Source organism: Condylura cristata, unplaced genomic scaffold (genome assembly GCF_000260355.1).
Source record: "Condylura cristata isolate star-nosed mole 26May11 unplaced genomic scaffold, ConCri1.0 scaffold00018, whole genome shotgun sequence".
Lineage (NCBI taxonomy): Eukaryota > Metazoa > Chordata > Mammalia > Eulipotyphla > Talpidae > Condylura > Condylura cristata.
In genome coordinates, this window is record NW_004567119.1 from 27,943,976 (window position 1) to 27,962,718 (window position 18,743).

Genomic DNA, 18,743 nt, shown 5'->3' on the forward strand with positions numbered 1-18,743 from the left:
TTGTGTTCCAGCTCATGGGATATGTTGTAACTATCACAGGCTAACCCAAGAGGAAGCAGAGAGGCAGGGTGAGCACATTAGGGAAAATTTTTGAGGTTCATGAGCACATTTCAAAAGCAGTTTCAAAACTGTGGGTCCTACTACTTGGATTTTATGGCATTGACTGGTGAGAAATATTTTTGCTGTGTTTTTTTCTTTTGTTTTTTAAAAGATTTATTTATTTATGCATACAGCACTGGGGTATAGGCCTGAGGTTCAGGGGGGTGAGAGGACCCTCCAGAGACAGAGTAGGGAACAGAATAGGCTGATCCACTGAAACACACTGCTGAGGGGAGCAGCAGGTGGTCAGGAGAGGTCTGTCATACCATGTGGGTCCCCTCACCACCAGCCCCAGCCAGGGATAGAACTCGTGATGCAGTGGCTGCAGTAACTTCATAGTATTGTGCTTTAACCTGTTGCACCACCAGGGAGGGCCTTATTTTTGTTGTACTTCAAGAAGGAAGAAAGTGCTTTTATTGTCACTGAGTAAAGTTGCAGGTCCTCTGTTCTGGCGACACATAACTTAGCAGGTGTTTCAGATACATGACATTGAGAGATGGCTAAATTCTTAAGAGGAGAAGTCTATTACTCTATTTAAAGCTATATTATTTCATAATGGAATCCTTGGCTTTCTAGCCTGCCCTTGAGTGGGGATAGATGAGCAGGGTAAAGGTATCTATGAAAAGGTATATTTTATCTATGAAAAGGATATTTTCTCAGCTTCCACCAGTGGGATTACTGACAACTCAAAGTTAAATCTCCTTAAACCCCACCCCCACCCCAGGCTGCTCCTCCTCCTGTGTTTCCTGCTCCTTCAACATTACCAGTACCCCACAGCCACCCAAATCAGAAGACTGAGAATCCTACCAAGCTCTCCTTCTCCCTTAGCCTAAATCAGTCATAAGTTTAGCTGATTTTGTCTTTTGATGGCATTATTTCTGTCTTTCTATTCACACACTATCTTTCTTTAGTTCTTTTAAAATGTGCCAGGACTGTGAAAATAACCTCCTACTTACCTCCCTCTTTTTAGTCCCTCTTTTGTGCACATGCATGAATGGTGCACACCACCATCTGAGTATTCTCTCTAAAATCCAATCCATCCTTGTCCTGCTCTACCTGAGACTCCTTCCTGACCCTGGGAGCCAGACCCTCCCAAACTCGAGTACTCATCTCCCATGACTCCTCCTCACTCACCGTGAGTTGTACACTCTTTGAAAGTTTGCATTCCATCTCCCATGCAGCCCTATTTCACACCTCAGTAACTTTGCTAATCAGTGTCCTCTACCAGAAACACCCAAGCAACTCAGTAGCTGAACCAGCTCCTACAAATGCCTTTTACATTTCAGTTCAGCCCTCTTAATTCCATCTATTCCAGATTTAAACCTCGAACTGGGTTATTCTCCTCTGTGTCTACTTAACTTCTTAGATATCATTTTTTTTCAATACTTAGCACATAACCTCAAAATTCATCATATGATCTTTCCTTACCCAGACAATCAGCCTCTTGAAGGTAAAGGTATTGCTCCTTCACTTTGTCTTAAGTACCTAGGACAGCACCTTTAACAGCAATGATCATTCTGGTGGGACAGACTATGGAAGTTGGAGCTCCATTCTTTACACCAATCTTAACTTGGCTTCCCAGCTGTTCTATAGCAGCAGCTCTCCCTTCTGTTGTAGATATTATAGACCACAGTGACTCCAGCTACAGTTGTGACTGTAGGTATTGCTTTTGCTTAGACAGACAAAGCCTCCTTTTCCCTTGGTTAAAACTCTCCCAAGGCTTCAAACCACAGACACTCTGCAGGCCTTTCCCACAGTTCCAGGTCAGGACTAAGCTGGGCCTCCTAATTTTAAGTCCATTAATCACAGTTATCCCCTCCCCAAAGTGTTTCCTGCTGGCCTGAGACTGTCTTGAATTCTACAGATTTTAGCACTGTCAGTTTCACTTTAATCCCTACTAGGTACATTATGAGGAAGCAATTGTTATCATTTTTCCATAATGTGGTTATGTTTTTCTGGTTCTTCTTAATGATAGTTTTAGACATGGCTTGTGAGAAAACATGAGAGTGTTGCTGTCTAGGTAAGAAAGGGATTCAAAAGAAATCCAGCAGAAACAACAACAATTCAAAAGAAATCCAGTATATCACCTAAATGTCTTTGTAGGACCAAGCTTACTTCATGGAACTAATAAACATTAAAGAAATGTGATCTCATATCTTTAAACAAGTATATATACAAATGGAATACCCAGAGATGAGTAAGTCGTTTCTCCAACCTGGCATTCATATCAATTATAGTTGGTGGAGGTGGACATAATCACCTAACACTACTGTGAGGCTTTAAGTCAACACAGAAATGTCAAACTAGTTGGATCTCCAACTAGGGATGACATTTCTGACCCATAGAGCAGGGAAGACAGTGCATTTCAGCCTAGTAATGAGAGAGAAAACAAATGGTAACACATTTGTCAGCTCGTGGTCAGTTACCTACCTCAGGAATCACTACCCAAGGGTTATAGCTCATAGTAATAATAGTAGTAGTACTAATTTCTTGAATTTCAAGTACTCACAAAAATTTGCAAAATGGCTCTTCCCTATCTTTCACCTGTATGTGCCGGAGATTAAGAATTCATTCCTAGCATGGCCCTTGGCTGAAACTTCATGCACAGGATCAGAATATGTTTAGTCCCCAGGGTACTAACCTCCCCATAATAATCCTGTTTATACAACATAAAGGCTGGGCAAGTTTTCCCATCATGGACTGACACAATGGACCGTGTTTGGGAGACACTGGTTAGTGAGTAGATAGGGTGGAATCTATAACATCACTCCTAACCTGCTCTTGGTGGAAGCAGAGCACAAACAAATAGATATGAGCCAGCAAATAGCATTTATGACCATGACAGGGTAGAATCAACTGGATCATAGACAGAGCCCTGCCTCTTACCCAGCTTCTAAGCACAGTCCTAGGTATGGGAGAATTAAGTATGGGATTGAGAATGCAGAGGTCAAAATTTGATGGTGATCACTTGCTGGTGATGTCAGGTCTACCTCTCCTGCGGGAGCAGGAACCCTGGCTAGGGACCATTTATGGATGCCCTTTGCTGTGAGTGTGTGTGTGTGTGTGTTTTCCCATAGTGTGTGGTACACTTAATGCAGTATTTTCTGTTCAGGTAAACTTTATTGCTTTTAAAGCCCCAAATTATTAAAGTCTTGAAGTTTTGCAACATCTGTTATGAGTCCCCTATCACAATTTCCGCACGCTGTTGGGTGCCACAGTCTGTGTCTGAGGTTACAAGCATGCCCCAACCTTCCTGCTGCCAAGCCAGAGATCACTTGCCACTGCTGCAGCCAAAGCCTGGGGAACAGGATTCTGAGAAAAGCCAGCTCGCTGCAGGGCAGGAGGATGGCTGGGCCATGGGGTGGTCTCCACACTTGGCAGACAAGGTTCTGGCCTCTGTGTAACCAGGACCCCCAGAGAGCAACTGACTGAGGTGCTTCTGCAGTTGGAAACTCCCTCGATGGCCCATTTCCCCCCCCTTGTCTTGCTCAGACCACCATCATTTAAAGGAAAACAGAGTTAGGTTCAAATTGGACTAACTCACTCTGTTCAAGCAAAAAACTTGGCCCAGGTCTATAGAGCTTTAAATGGACCATGAAGAATGTTTTATTGCCCGGGCGCTCGGGTGAACTCAGCCCCTTACACAAAGCCTCACCTTTTACACTGTTATTTTTAGCGATCTCATTACACCCCAGCTGAAACTAAAAATACGTTTCCCAGGACCAGCAGAACTCAGTTTGAATTGTGCAAAGCAACACAAATACTCTTGTAGTCTAATTACATGTGATGTGCTGGGTATTGGAAAGCTCTAGGATCAAGGGCAGGTGGCTAAATTGTATTTTTCCAGAGCAGCCCTTCAATTGATTTGTAGGGCTGTTGTGCTCAATTAGCTTTTTTGGGACCGGATTGCCCCCCCTCCAGTTGAGGGTGGATGTCACGTCATTTGGTATGATTTAAACAGTATCACAGGCCCCAGAAATCTCTGCTCTTGAGAAATCACTCCCAAGGTATCTGCTGACTCTGCTTCATCCTCCCCCACTCCCTAGACTCCCAGCGCTTGGAATCAGAAGCCATGCAGGAGAGAGATTTAGGTGCTGAGGTAGACCTTCAATCTCTGGGACTCAAGCAATTTACTTGAATCTGAGTCCTCACTGGAAAGTGAGAAAAATAAATGTTGTGTAGATATAATGGAATGATTTCTATTTTAGATGGCTAATTATCACTTTTTTTTAATACAACTTGCTCATTGACTAATCCTATCAAGTGAGGACACATGTTGAGCACCGGCCAAGGTCATCCAGGGAGTATGTGATATGTCAGAGTCACACCTGGCAAAGAGCATTGTGGGACCTCCAGTCTGGACTCTGGGACCACCAGCTTCCAGGGAGCACTGGAGTCCTCGTATTCCTGGGATAGTTGCACTCTCTCTATTGACACACTTAGGGGTGACAGACAAGGCTACTTAAGATGGAACGCTAACTCTGTCCTTGGATGAGTTCCCTGAGCTTTTATACCTAGTTTCACTTCCTACTGTGATTTTAAGCATTAAATGGGGTAGCTAAGTGCGATGCACATTTTTTAGCACATTGCCACAAAGTAATTCCTCAAGAAATGTTGACTGTTGATGAATAAAGAAATAATAATTCAAAGATATATCTGCATCCCCTATGTTCACCAAATTATTTACAATACCCAAGAGCAGGAAACAACCTAAGTGCCCACCAACAGTAATTCAATAGAGAAGGTGTGTAATGGAATACTACTCAGCTATTAAAAATAGTTGAACTCTTGCAATTTGTAACAACATGGATGGGCCTAGAAGGGGTTATGTTTGATGAAATAACCAGCTGAAGGAAAACAAACACAGTGTGGTTACATTCCATGTGGCATACAGAGAAATCAAACAAACCAATCAACTGAATAAGGCAAAATGGCTTTTAGACTCTTAGAGCAAATGAGGGAATACCAGAGGGGAGAAGGATAGAGAAGTGATTATACTGGGGAAAGAGAGTCAATCGCAGGGTAAGGGATGGACTGGACATTTAGTGAAGAGCCTAATGTAGTGTATACACAGTTGTTGATTTACAACCATGCACATTATATGTTAGTATGCAATGTGACTTCTTTTTTTAAAGATTTATTTATTTATTCATACAGAACTGGGGTACAAGCCAGAGATGCGGAGGGTGAGAGGATTCACCAGGGACAGAGTGGGGAGCAGATCGACGCAGTACACTGCTGAGGGGAGCAGCAGGCGGGTCAGGAGAGGTCTGCCGCGCCATGTGGATCACCTCTGGGACATGCGGGGATCGAACTCATGCAGAAGTGGCTTTAGCTTCTTAGTGCAGTGCTTTAACCTGCTGCCCACCAGGAAGGGCCCTGCAATGTGACTTTAACACCAACTTATTTTTAAAAAGAACAGAAACGCTGACTGTGAGTGGTATTGTGAGAAGTATGTCCTCGAAAGAGGAGAAAGGTTGATCAAAGAGGACCCTGCAGGACAATGAAGGAATATCTTGTGCCTCGTTTGACTGAATCAGGAAGACTGTTAGGGGATAAAGGCAGGGACTCGCACTGCCCTGCACATTGACCATCATCCCTACCAACACCTTGCAGATTTTCGTCCATCTCCACTCAATCTCTCTTCCTTCCCATGGCTCTCTACAGACACAGACCCCCTTGTCACCATGTACAGATCCCTCAGCCTCTCCTCTCAGGGGGATCCTTTTCCATTCCTGTGTTCAAATTACCCTGATTTCACTGGTTCTCCAAGATGACCCCACAATTCTCCACACTATGGTAAACCTCTCAGAGTTGGACTCCCCATGTGATCGCTCTGCATGGCCAAGTTTCTTAGAGGGGTGTCTGTAAAATGTCCAACTGAGGAGAAGCCCAGGAGTCCCAGCTGTGCAGCTCTCCAAGTTCAGAGTCCAGAACAGTTGAGCACCAAAAGTCAGCCTGTGGCTGCATGTCACACTGACATGCCCAGAAGTGGGCTTGTTCTGCCTGGATCTGAAGCAAATTTCCCATGTGGGGCAGGGACAGGGAGGCCACAGCACAGAAGACCACAGGTCACACACGTTTCAAATGAGTGTCCCTGGGTGCTCCTTGTTATGAATGATCTGCTGTGGTGAGGCCTTCTCTTGTGCCTATATCATGTGGATTCTCTGTAGAGTATACCCAGACACTGTGACAGGAATTTCTTAGATGGCTTTTTTCTCAAAGAAGTTTTGACACAGTTGCACCAAGAAATAAAATTGCCCGTCTCACTGACTGTTGCGGCAAGAACAAATGATCTTGCAGATCCAAGAGGATGAAGGATGCAAGGAAGTAAGAGATTGGAAGGGAGACATGGCCCACCTCCGGTTCTGAGTTTAGCCCCGCATTTACACCTCAGAATTTCAGAGGGTGGCTTTAGATCAGGACTTCAGTATTCCTCTTAATAGCTGCGAGGACAGGACCTGACTCTTGAGAAAGGTTGCTGCGCTCTGGAGAGTCCACCTCTTCCACACAGGCTTCCAGCCCCAGGGTTGTGGCCTACGACTCACCCACCGAGTGAGGATAGCCTCAGGCTGCAGGAAACTCTCCTCATGCATGTGACAGGTCTACTTTTAGGTTTATCTGGGCAAGTTGGTGGCCCACGTGCCCTGACATGCTGAGACTGCTCAGGAGCGGCTGAGAGCGACAGGCGTGGCCAGAACAACATCCTGGAGGGCAGCAGCCACCTCGGCCTCTAGTGGGAGGAGACCCGCCTCCTGGGAGCAGCCCAGCTGGACAGCTGATCCTCGCTAATCCTCTCCTGGTGGAGCTACAGTGTGTGATTTTCATATATCTATGACTTACGTGTTGTTCTTTACATCGCCTGCTTTATTTTCAAACCTGTCAACAGGCCTCTGAAAAGGTCGCACACATGAGCAGAATCCTGGCCTCTCTGGGAAGGACAGAAGCAGCTGCGGCAGGAGGGGGTTAGAAGCACCGCTGGCCAGACCTGGGAGATGAAGCAGGAAGCCACGAGCTCCCCTGCTTCTCTAATGAAAGCAAAACATGAGGCTTAGCTTCTTGCCCTGTGATCCCCTCTGGTAAGGGTAGAAAACTGGCTATAAATCTGAGATTGGACCACACACTTACTGAACTATATTTATCAAGTTTCTTAATAAAGCAAAACATTAGAAGCCTTTGGGAGTAAACTTTTTTTTTTACAAAGACATAAGCCAGGCAGCCAGCAGTTTACTGCTGTTCAGTTGCCAAGTGGGTGATTCGGTTAAAATAGGCATGGCCTTGCATTTGTTGCTATGAAGCCACAGGTCTGCTATTTGCAACGAGGCCCAACTTGTCTGCTGTTGATTGTTGCTAAATGTTTTTGTTCCAAATCCACCCCAAGGTAGTGGGGTTACCAGGGCCACAGTGATGCCCTCTCACCTGTCCTGCTCTCCTAACACCATCACATCATCTTGACAAACACTATTGGGCAGAACTAGACCATGGGGGAGGCAGGTGTTGGGACAAACACTTTTCCTCACTGGCCAGTTGACTCAGTCTAACCATGGAGTTCAAGTTCACTGATATGGAACATTAGCAATGGAGAGGGTTGGTTCTGAGGATCCCACAGGTCAAGTTCAGATGAGAAAACTGCGGACCACAGAGTGGAGGACCACAGAGTGTGTCAGAGGAGGAGCCAGGATCCCAAAATTATCAAGGTTCTTCTCCATTTATCCCACTCTCTGGCTTGTTTCTAAACTTCAACTCTAACCAGACAGATATGTAATAGGGTACAGGAGTCAGGAGAATGGGGTCCTTCCAGTTGAAGAACAATCCAGCTTCTCTCAAAGGACAGTTCCAAGTTTCTGAGTTCTTCTAAGAAAGCTTCAGAGGGGAGGCCCCAGGATAGGCCAGGAACACCAGGGGAATGTTGTGATGTGCAGGAAAAGGATGCTTGCGGGCCAATTCTGAAGCTCCCTGCAAATGTATCTCAGTGCAATGGGATGTCAAGTTGGAAGCTTCAATTGAGGGATCAAGGCATAAATATCAGATCTAAAATGATCAAGGAGAAATTTCTATGACAAGTTCACATTTCCAAGACCCTCATTCTGGGAAGCTGCTTCTGCAGTCCTCCCCATCCTCGGGCTCTTAAGAGAAGCTCAGGGAGTCTGCTGTGTGTGACCTCAGTTAGGAGTGTGGACTGGAGTCTTCCTCTCAAACAGCCGCCCAAAAATGAGAGGAATGGCTGGGAACCTTGAGGTAACAGTACTGGACAGATTGCCCCCAGAGGGGTTGATAAGATCAAGTACCTACATATTTCCAAGGACCAGTGTGAGCCACTTGAGGGAATGGAGACCACCTCAAGGGGCAGGACCTGCAGGCGCAGGGCCCCCGGGGAAGGGGAGACCTTCCAGGAAACTGGGAAAGGCACCGGCTGGGGAGCCCCTGATGAAAACTGGCTCCCTTGAAACACAACCTGATACTGGGGTTCTTGTGACATGGTCAGTGGGGGCGTATTCTCTGGGGGAGAGAGTTTAGAAATCAGGATAGGATTGGGGGATGAGCACTGAAGAAGGCTGTGGTTTCAAGGGCAAGTTCTTCCCAAATGGCACTAATAGAGCCATTATCACCGAGGATGGGGCACTGCCAGGGGCATCGCCACACTCTGCCAGCTGCCTGCCCCTCTACTAAGAACTCATTGCATCTACCATCCCCATCCACTTCCCCCTTTCCAACCCTGGCTAGAGGTGAAAGTAGCTAGTGAACAAGGGAGGGGTGAAGAAGTGGAGTACATGACATTCCTCTCTATGCATGCATGTCATCATATCCTTCACACACACACACATACACACACACACATACACACACACACTTTCCAAAAGGCAAATCCACCTGTAACAGAGCCTCCCAGCATTTTGAGTGAAAATGCAAGTTCTGGTATTGCCATGGGCCAAACTTTTAGAATGACTTGTAACAAAACATAGGAACAGACATATGCACAACATGCATCTCACCACCCCACTGCCTCATGAGGTTGGGTTTGCTTGTGTTCACCAAAGTCCTGTTGGATCACAAAACTGGAGGATTCAAGGGTACAAGACAACACCTCTTCAGATGTGCGTCACCGCACCACACCACCACCAGAGCACCTACAGGCCTCACCATGGCCCACTGGGTCCCCTCCACACTCTGCTTTTCATCCTCCCCACTCCCTTAGTAGTTCCAATTCCACAGTTGGATTTCTAGGGCTTGTTATTGCTTTGACTTTGACTGATGCTTTTCTGGGTTTCTCTATATTCCGTATTGTCAATAAGTGACACTTTCTGATTCTTGCCTTTCTTCTTCTGACTTACTTCACTTTGGATGTTCCCTTCCAGCTCCATCTCCATTGTCCAGATTATATAAAGTACACCTGTGGGACAACCCCCAAGATGAGAAAAAAAAACAGGAACTACCCAGGGCCTGTCAGGTCCCCCCTCTTCTTCCTCCCTTCACCAGAGGGTAGCAGCCCAGCTGTCCTCCCAGAATGGAGTTCAACTTTGCTGGTCTGGAGTTTAAAGTTGTCACTGACCTTGAAAACATGGCTTCAATTCTTAATATCATGAGACTAAGAACAGTTTTCATAATAAAAATGGACAAGAAGCAGGTTTCTATTAAAAAAAGAATTTTTCAGACTTTCCCACCCCATCTCCAGTGGCCCTCTGCATCCCCACCACCGGCCCCCAGGGTACACAGCTCTCTGGACAGGGGCTTCCATTTGGATTGGGTGCATGTCCTGGTTCCCAAGAGCTGGTGTCGAGAGCCTCAGAACACTGGTCCCTGTGTGGGGCTCAGGAAAACAGACAATATTTTGCTGTTTTCCCACATTTTTGTCCAGTCAGTGGATTTCCTGGGAGAATGGGGGGTGTTAGGAAGTCTGGTCAGTGGGGAAAGCTTTGGTTTGGGGAAATTTTCACCAAGCGTCATTTTCCAATCGGGCAGCTATTTGCTGTGGTTCTCTCAGCCTGCCCGCCTGCATGGGGTAAAGGCGACAATCACAATCAGGCCGCGATTTCCACGGAAAACTCATCATGTGGTTTTCCTGACTCATCCTAGCAACCCATAGTCTCCTCAAAGTGGAGGGATTATTTCTTCCCTGAAAAAAATACTATGGCATTATTTCTTTTTTGAAAAGAAAATGCTATGGCAGTGACCTCAGTTGTCAGTACTGAATAAAAAATACTGCCCTTGTTAGTCTTTTGTTGTCAGTGTTAGGTTAAAAAGTAGGAGGAGAGGTGAAGTCAAATGGTGTTTGTCTAGATGCTGTCCCTCTGGACAGTTTTTGAGACCTCAAAACTCTTTAGCCAATTGTGAGTGCCAAATGGACCCTCCAACACTACCCAAATGTTTGTTTCAAAGGAAACAAATGCTTATGCAAATATAATATTGCGGCTGGACAAAGTTAGAAGGATGAATTCGATTAAGGATGCCTGGAAAAGTTGCACCTGGTTAAAATCTGAAATAAACAGAAACTCCTGTGGACACCTGAGCCTGAAGACAGAGCAATTCTGGTTTCATTCTCTGGGCTCAGCGCTGGGCATGGCTGTCCTGAGGCCTGTGACAGTGCAGGGAGGGGGGCAGAGAAAGGTGCTGTCTGTACCTTGGTGGTCTCATGATCCACAGGTGACCAGTTCTGCAAAGGCTCATCTGCTGAGTCTCGTGTGTGAGGGGCCTGGTGCTCTAGTTCTTCCAGGACACCACCCAAATGACTGCATTTATTACAGGGGAATGAAAGAATTGTGCTATTCTGAAGTTGCTCTAGTATGAAAACTCAGAGTCACTACAATGACAGTATAGAAGTTAGACCAGGAAATGTTTTTATCTGTGTGGAGTAATTTATCACTGACTGTGGAGAAGAAAGAGGCTAGTGTTTCATTGGTTTTATAGTGTTTGCATTCTTCCCACAAATGAACCAGGTTGAAGGCTCCCGTGCTCACTCAGCCCTGGGGTTCCACCAGCTCCAGGTAAATGTGTTTTGGCATTTCCTTAGCTTGAAGCATCAGAAAGTTCCCACCTGGGCCAGACACCTCCTTGTCCAGATGAAGAACCTGAGGTCAGAATAGAGTAGGGTGTAGGGAAGACATAGAGGGCAGCGCCCTTCAAAATGCCACCTGAGATCAAGTAGAGTAGAAGGGGGAGATTGTGAGGAGGCCTGTGGAGAAGCAGATGAAACAAGTTCCCTCCAGAGGCTGGGCCATCACCTAGCTACCCCCAGGAGTGCGCTCAAGAAGGTACAGGCACAAGATGGTGCATCTCCAGCCTTCCTAGAAGAGTCAGAGAATCTATCCCTCCCCTTTGGTGTGAAACCTTTCACTTTTTGTAATTTGGCAATTATTTCAAATGACTTGAACTAAGTAAAAAAAGAAAAGGAAGAGAGGGAGGGTGAGAAGAAAGAATGAGACGGGAAAGAGAGAGGAGGTTGGAAGGAAGGAGAGGGAGGATGAAAGGAGAAAGGGAGAGAGGAGGGGTCACCTGAAGTCTCCTTTAAAATAATTAGAAAGAGTGAGAGAGATCAAATGCTTACAGTCATTACCTCCAAGTGGTGGCATAAAGGATGAACTATTTTTCTTTTCTTTATATATTCTAAATGTTCTTTTTCTTAAAGATTTATTTATCTATGCATATAGAACTGCACCAGAGGTGCAAGGGCAGTAAGAAGATTCACCAAAGACAGAGTGGGGAGCAGAACAGGCAGATTAACAAAGTACTCTACTGAGAGGAGCAGCAGGCAGGTCAGGAGAGGTCTGCTGTGCCATGTGAATCATCTTAGAGGCTGGGGATTAAACTCACAATGCTGCGCTTTAACCCTTTGTGCCACAGGGAGGGCCCCTATTCTAAATGGTCTATGATGAGTATTTATTACATGGAACATAAGAAAAAATTAGATGCTTAAAACTCTGGGGGGAAAAGCGTATAAGTGGTAGATTAGTTTGCTAAGGTTGCCAAAATGATGCAGCGCAAAGAGAAGCATTCCCTCACAATTCCAAAAGCTCGTCACATTCTAGGTGTCTGTCAATAGGTAGGCTTCTGACACCTTGCAGGTGCCACTCTCCTGGCTTCAGTGGTGGCTGGTATAGCCTCTGGCTTCACAGAGATGTCCCTCAGCTCTCGGCCTCTGTCCTCAAGGCTTTGCAGTGTCGTGCACGGCCTTCTAAGGAGCACATCAGCCATGGGGTGGACACACCCTTTCCCATACTCATCTCAGCTATTTATATCTGTAACGACCTTACTTCCAAATAAGGTCATATTCTGATGTTCTGGGTGGACATGAATTTTGGGAAGACGCAATGAAGTGGATAAACCCCCACCAGGCAACTCAGGTCACCACTGACCTGATTGAACTTTAATTCCCCAGGAGGGCGTCCTTGGCTGCCAGAATTACTCCGGCTGCCTCCCAAGAGCCAGAGCAAGAGTTCTGGCTGGACCCACAACAGGATCTACCAGGATGTCCCAGGGGAGAGCCTGAGAATTCACCCCCATGCATCCACATCCTCAGTGGAATAGACCCCTCTTCAATGCATCGCATGAGTAGATGGGCTCATGCTGGAGGATGCTCAAATCACAACCCCATTTTAAAATAACTTCACCATGGGTGATTTGGTGATGGGAAACCCGTGGGGATTACAATCGAGATGGAAAAAGAAAAAAAAATAAATAACTTCACCATCATCTAGTCTCTCCATTGGTGGGAAATGAAAGTAGTGCTACTCTCACATGTGCATCTGTGAACTATTTATGACAAATACTTTCCTGGCTTCAGAAAGGTTGGGGTCATTTACCACCTTCTTTTCGAGAGCAAGCTTGCAGAGCGAGGATGCTCACCATGGTATGTTCTACATCCTGGAGCAGGTACTGCTCACAGTCCTCTGTAAACATTTTTCTCTTCCTATGTAAGGCAATTGTGCAATGCAATCATCCCACTTTTCAGATGGGAAAACTGGGGCTGAGAGGGGAAGAAAATCATAGAAAGGCCCCAATCACACAGCTTGGAAATGGCAAGAGTAGGAGTCAGGACTCTGAGGCAGATGCTTGTGAGACTTGCCCTAGGGTTGCTCAGCACCTCTGAAGTGTATCACCTGTACCTTCTCTAGCACTGAACAAGCCTCAGCAGATTCAGTGCCATGGCTCCTCTCACTGAGGAACAGTTTGGGTATCGCCTCAGCAGGGACCCTGAAAAGCCTTGTAAACTGATGGCTGTTCAGTGTGCCAGCTCTGAGAGCACACAGTCAGAGAGACACTGTCAGAGTAACAGGAAAGGGTCAGCTTCCTCTAAAGAACTGACATCTTTTGCCTTTGAAGAAAAGGGAACAGGGTTTACCTGATTTTCTTATTTCCATGTCCTACATGTCACCTGCATCCCAGTCACTGGGATCATTCTGAGTTTCTGTGACACATTTCTCCAGCCTCTACCCTTGGCCTTGACCTACTTTATTATGCATTATTTTTGGTGACAATTTCTGTTTTAATTTACAGGTGATTGTTGTGTTCGCTACTTTTCCCCAATAGCCACTTTTCTCCAGAAATTTTTTATTAAAGATGGTTGAGTTTCTTTTGTACATTTTTACAGAAGAGTGGAGTGATCAGCCTTTTCCATCTGCTCCCTCTGCATCTCCATATCAACACCCCTCCAATAAATCAAGTAAGTCCCAACAAGCTCTCTGCCCACACCCAGAAGCTCACACAAAGGACTCCAGTCTTCTGTGAAGAGTCACTCTCTTCTATCACCTTGAAGAGTCTCTTGGCTTCTGTCCCTAGGTCCTTGTTTTCAAGTGAGTTAATGGAAAAGGCAAAAAATCAGTTGCCAAATGAATTGATCATTTACCTGCCTCACGTCATTACATTTCAACCTAAAAAGAAAGATTCACTGGTTTCACAAAGGTTGTGAATTTCTCTACAAATACACCTAGCTTACATCAGGAAGCGTGGAGCCTGGCTACCCACAGGGCCAACATAGCAACATGAAACTGACGGCGCTGAGCCCTCTCGGCTCAGCCCTTTCTCCAGCCTCCACCAGTCCCCCAGTTGTTGGTATTCACTTTTGGTCCTGGATTCTGTAGAATGTAGATGTTTGAAAATGCAAAGCTGATAAAGTTGTTGACAAATGTAAGGGCCCAGCTCCAGGCCCAGTTCAGCTAGTTGCCAAGCATCATCCACGGGTACTGTTAGCAGGTTATTTTGGTTACTCCTTCAACCACATTGTGACCTCTCCTCCCAGAGCTCTCTGGCAAAGCCAGAACCATCTGGAGGACAGACGTGGAAAAGTGAGCTTTTGCTGTGTTCAGGTAGGTGACCCACGGCTCGAGAGACAAGCTAGTCCTGCCTAAAGAAAAGCCACTGGGCCCTCCCTGATAGCACAACGGGTTAAAGTGTATTTGTAGAGAAATACACAACATCACTATGGACCAGGCATAAAGTCCTGCATGCAGGGCCAAGCTGTGTACCATTCATTTGCATGGACATGACAAAACTAGGCAGAGTGCCATCTTGCTCCTCTCTGGTTCAAAATTCATTGCTTTACAAAGTAAAGCAATGTGCCATACTTTATTCTCTAGTAGTCACAATTTTGGGGAAAATATTAAGCAATGGGAATAGATATCCATGGAATAGATTTTGCATTGTTAAAGCAAGGAAATAAAATTAATTTGTGTCACTTGGTTGTCCAACTCAGGGGACATGAAAAGAATCATTGCATTTTTCCTAAGAAAGTATTTTGGGACTTGATTCCAGAATTGAAAGAAACTCTTGCAATCATTTAACCAAAGTCTCTAAGCCTGTACTCTGGGATCTATTACAAGCGTGTCCATGTGTATATGTCCTTTGTTATGTGGGAGAAGCCAAGGATTTAATCAGAAACTGAGAGGAGGTTACTATTGATCCCAATGTCTTTAGTTTATGGATTAAAAAAGAAGAACAACAACAACTCTTGAAAAGTGAATTCATAATAAATAAGTACAGAGGTTTCAGATTCTAGTCTGTTTCTTTCCAGTGCAGTATTTTAATAACATCACTGTTTTTAGGGAGAGTTTGGGATCCTTTTGAAAGATTAACCACACCTCCCTATCTAGCCCTATCCAGTAAGAATCCAGAAAAATCTGCCATCAGCTTCGGTCACAGAGGGGACAAGGAAAGCAGGCCTGCTTGACAGGAATGGGCAGAACCTTGCAACCCAATTAGCCATTATGTAAGCCTTTAAGTCTAATTTCTCAGTCTCTTAACACTTGGGGAATTCTTCAAAGAGGCTAGGAAATTGGCAGAGCATCATTTGTCCTCATGGGCATTTTTATTAAATTATAAGCATATGCGTATTTCCACACTGAAACCAGCACAAGAAGCTGCTCTCTACTCCTTGGCTCTCTGCAAAACTCCTTTTCAATTATCTTGATCTGTATTCAATTGTCCCACCTCCCTTTAACAAGGAAGCTTCTAGGAAACATTAGGCACAAAAAAGCAAGAGCAATTACTGCACCATCACCCAAAACATAAATCAATAGTTACAAATGAGCCTACATTCTTAGGTTGTTTATCCTGGTCCTTGTCTAGACCCCATGGAGTCTAACTTGCTTTATTCCCTTTGTTTTATAAAATTACTGCATATAAACAATCTTGGTGATTAGGTTAGGAATTTGGGTCTTCCTCCACCACTTGGAGCTGCCCCATTCCCCAAATCTCAGAGTAGAAGCATCTTGCTAGAGCTTCTTTCCAAGGCACTTCCCTCTGCCAGGTTGATTTCTGACATAAGTCGATCTCTATAAACATGAAAATCACCACAGAGACTTCAAAATAGCCAAAATAATAACAGTAACAAAAACTACTAACATGCATGCTGAGCTATACATCAAGTATACTGAGCACATTAGAAAAATCTCCTTTAATTCAAACAGATTTTGAGGTTCAAAGAAATATTTACCACCACCCCCACCATTGTACATAGGAGGAAACTGAAATTTAGAAATCCAAAACTCATGTAAGTAGGTAGTGCCAGAGCTGGAATTTGAACTAACTTCCCAGGCCTGTCCCTTCACCATCTAAGCATCTAAGCATGAAATTTTAGGCTAGCAGTTTCACTCATATTTGATTCTTGGTAAAGGGTTTTCAAGTGGAGAGGACAAACAAACATAAATTTATTCTAAATTGTCTAAGGATTTAGTTATTGGAGAATTTAGCTTGTTCCAAGTTTATATTTAAAAATCATTCATTACTGAGCATTTACCAGGTGCATATTACAACGACTGGGCTAGGTATATCTTGTATTCTGCTACTATCTCCAGTGTTTCAGAGATGACTTAGTATTTTAGATGAACTAAACTGACATATAAAAGGTAAGTGATTTACCCATAGCCATAGAACTAGAGAGAAAGCAGAACTGGAACGCAGGCTAGTTCCCTTACTTCCCACACTCTCTCCTCTGGTTTCTCTACACCTGTGAACTCCGCCTTTTATGTATGTGAAGAGAACAGTACTACCTGCCTGTCAAGCTGTGTTCATGGAACACACATTGGGGGTGTGTCCACATATACATCACCCCCTCTGTGGGCAGCATATGTGTATGGATCCAGAGAAGCTGTGGAAGGGCAGGTAACCATAAGGTGTTTCGCTTTCAAATAGCTCATTATGGTACCTAACACGCTGGGGACAACCCCTGACCTTATAAATGGGGCATGCCAACCTCCAGAAACCTACCTCTTTGAAGTCCACAGTACTACTAATCATATGAAGACATGCAACAATGGTATAAACTTGGAGTTTGAACTCACATACCTACTGCATGATGAGATCAGGGAAGCTCTGATTTGTAACTTTGTTAATTTCCATGAATAAACCCCTGCTTCCATTAGGACTCATTTTGAGCTATCAATAGAACACTGAACATGGAGTAGGGAAGAGGTAACAAGAGAACGTCAGCTAACAACTCTCAAGAGCTGCTACCAGCTAGCTCGGGGGTCCTATTAATCCCATTTGACAATGTCTCAGTGCAAAATTTGGAACAAAACATGTAGCCCTTCTGAGTATCAGTTTCTTCTTCTATAAAATGGGGAAGATACTAGCACTAGAAATGAGGACACAAGTAGAGGGCTTTTAACAGGAGAATAAGATCATCTCTCCCCACCACCACTCTCTGGGGAAGCTGCATTCACAAAACAGACTAGTAAGGGGAGGCAAAGGAACATTCCAACCAGTGCCAAAGGACTTAATTAGGAAAGCACGATTGGTGTCCTGTCCTATCCTATCGTGCCATCCCATTCCATCCCATCTTCTTATCCTATCCAAAGCTATTTTCTCCAACCCCATCCTATCTTACTCTCTCCTCTTACCCTATTCTGTTCCATCTTCCTGTCTTCTCAACTCTGCCAATGTGGTTTGACCAGACCTGCCCTGCACTAGCAAGATCTCAGTTGGTCCGGTGGCCTGAATTCAAGAGGCAAGAGAAATGCAAGGTGACAGGGTTTGTTCACATGAAAAGAAGGTGCCAGGCCCTCTTACCCTTCTTGCCTTCAAGGGGAAGCAGAGTGGCCCTTCCACACTCAGTAAGTATTTAACAGTGGGGAAACAGGGTCATCTACTGGCCCGGTGACTCAACTGGCACTCAGCTCTCCAGGATCAACACCAGGGGACGATGCTCCCTGCCTCTGTTGTTTGGTTGCTGGAAAGTTTAATGACATTAATCACCAGACTTGCCATAGCTGTTTGGCCCAATTTCACCATCATTTTTTCTTTACCGAGGTGAGTCCAGATGAATTCTGGCTTTCAAAAATAAAAATAAAGAAGCTAAATCTATGATTTAGCAATTACACGCCATCCTAAAATTATTCACTCCTGATCCACGTCAAACTCACCATCAAGTAATCAGGATGATTTACTATTTCATTTGAAAGTCTAGGTTTATCACATACTCAGAAGACAGATATGAAAATGCATTTATCTAGAGCAAATTTGTTGAAATCATCAGTTTCCCTTCTAAGCTGACCATTTTGAAAGGGAGCTGCATCTTGATGCTTAAAGTTCTTAAATAGTTGGAAAAAACTGTCACATTATTTTGGAGTGATGGATTTTAGTTTTCAGCATGAGTTATATTATTTCAAAGCAAATAAACTGTATTATCATTGCAGCACAATTTTCATCGCCACATTATAGAAACAACCTAAGAGCCCAGCAACAGAGAATTGGAAAAAGAAGCTGTGGGGTCTGCACCTGGTGGCGTAACAATCAGCCACAAAGAAATATGTGTTATTTGTGACATGGATGGACCTAGAGGGGTGATGCTAAGTGAAGTAAGTCAGGGGAAAAAGACAAACACCATATGACTTCACGTACATGTAGAACATAAAGCAAAACAAAACCTACGCAGATGACTAAAGAATTGCAGCTACTAGAAGGGGAATGCGGGGAGAGAAGGAAAAAGTGGGGAGAGAGCTCAGTGGAATGTGAAGCTAAGGATCATGGGGCTTTGGTGGTGGGCATGGTGTGGTAACCTCCATCTGAAGAGCTGCAACCCTGTGCCGCTAAATCATACACAATGTTGTAAACCAATGTTCAATCTATAAAACCATGCTACAAAAACCCAGGAAATAAATAAATAAAGCAAATAAACTGTTAAATACAATAAATACAATTCTGGGATTGTTTTA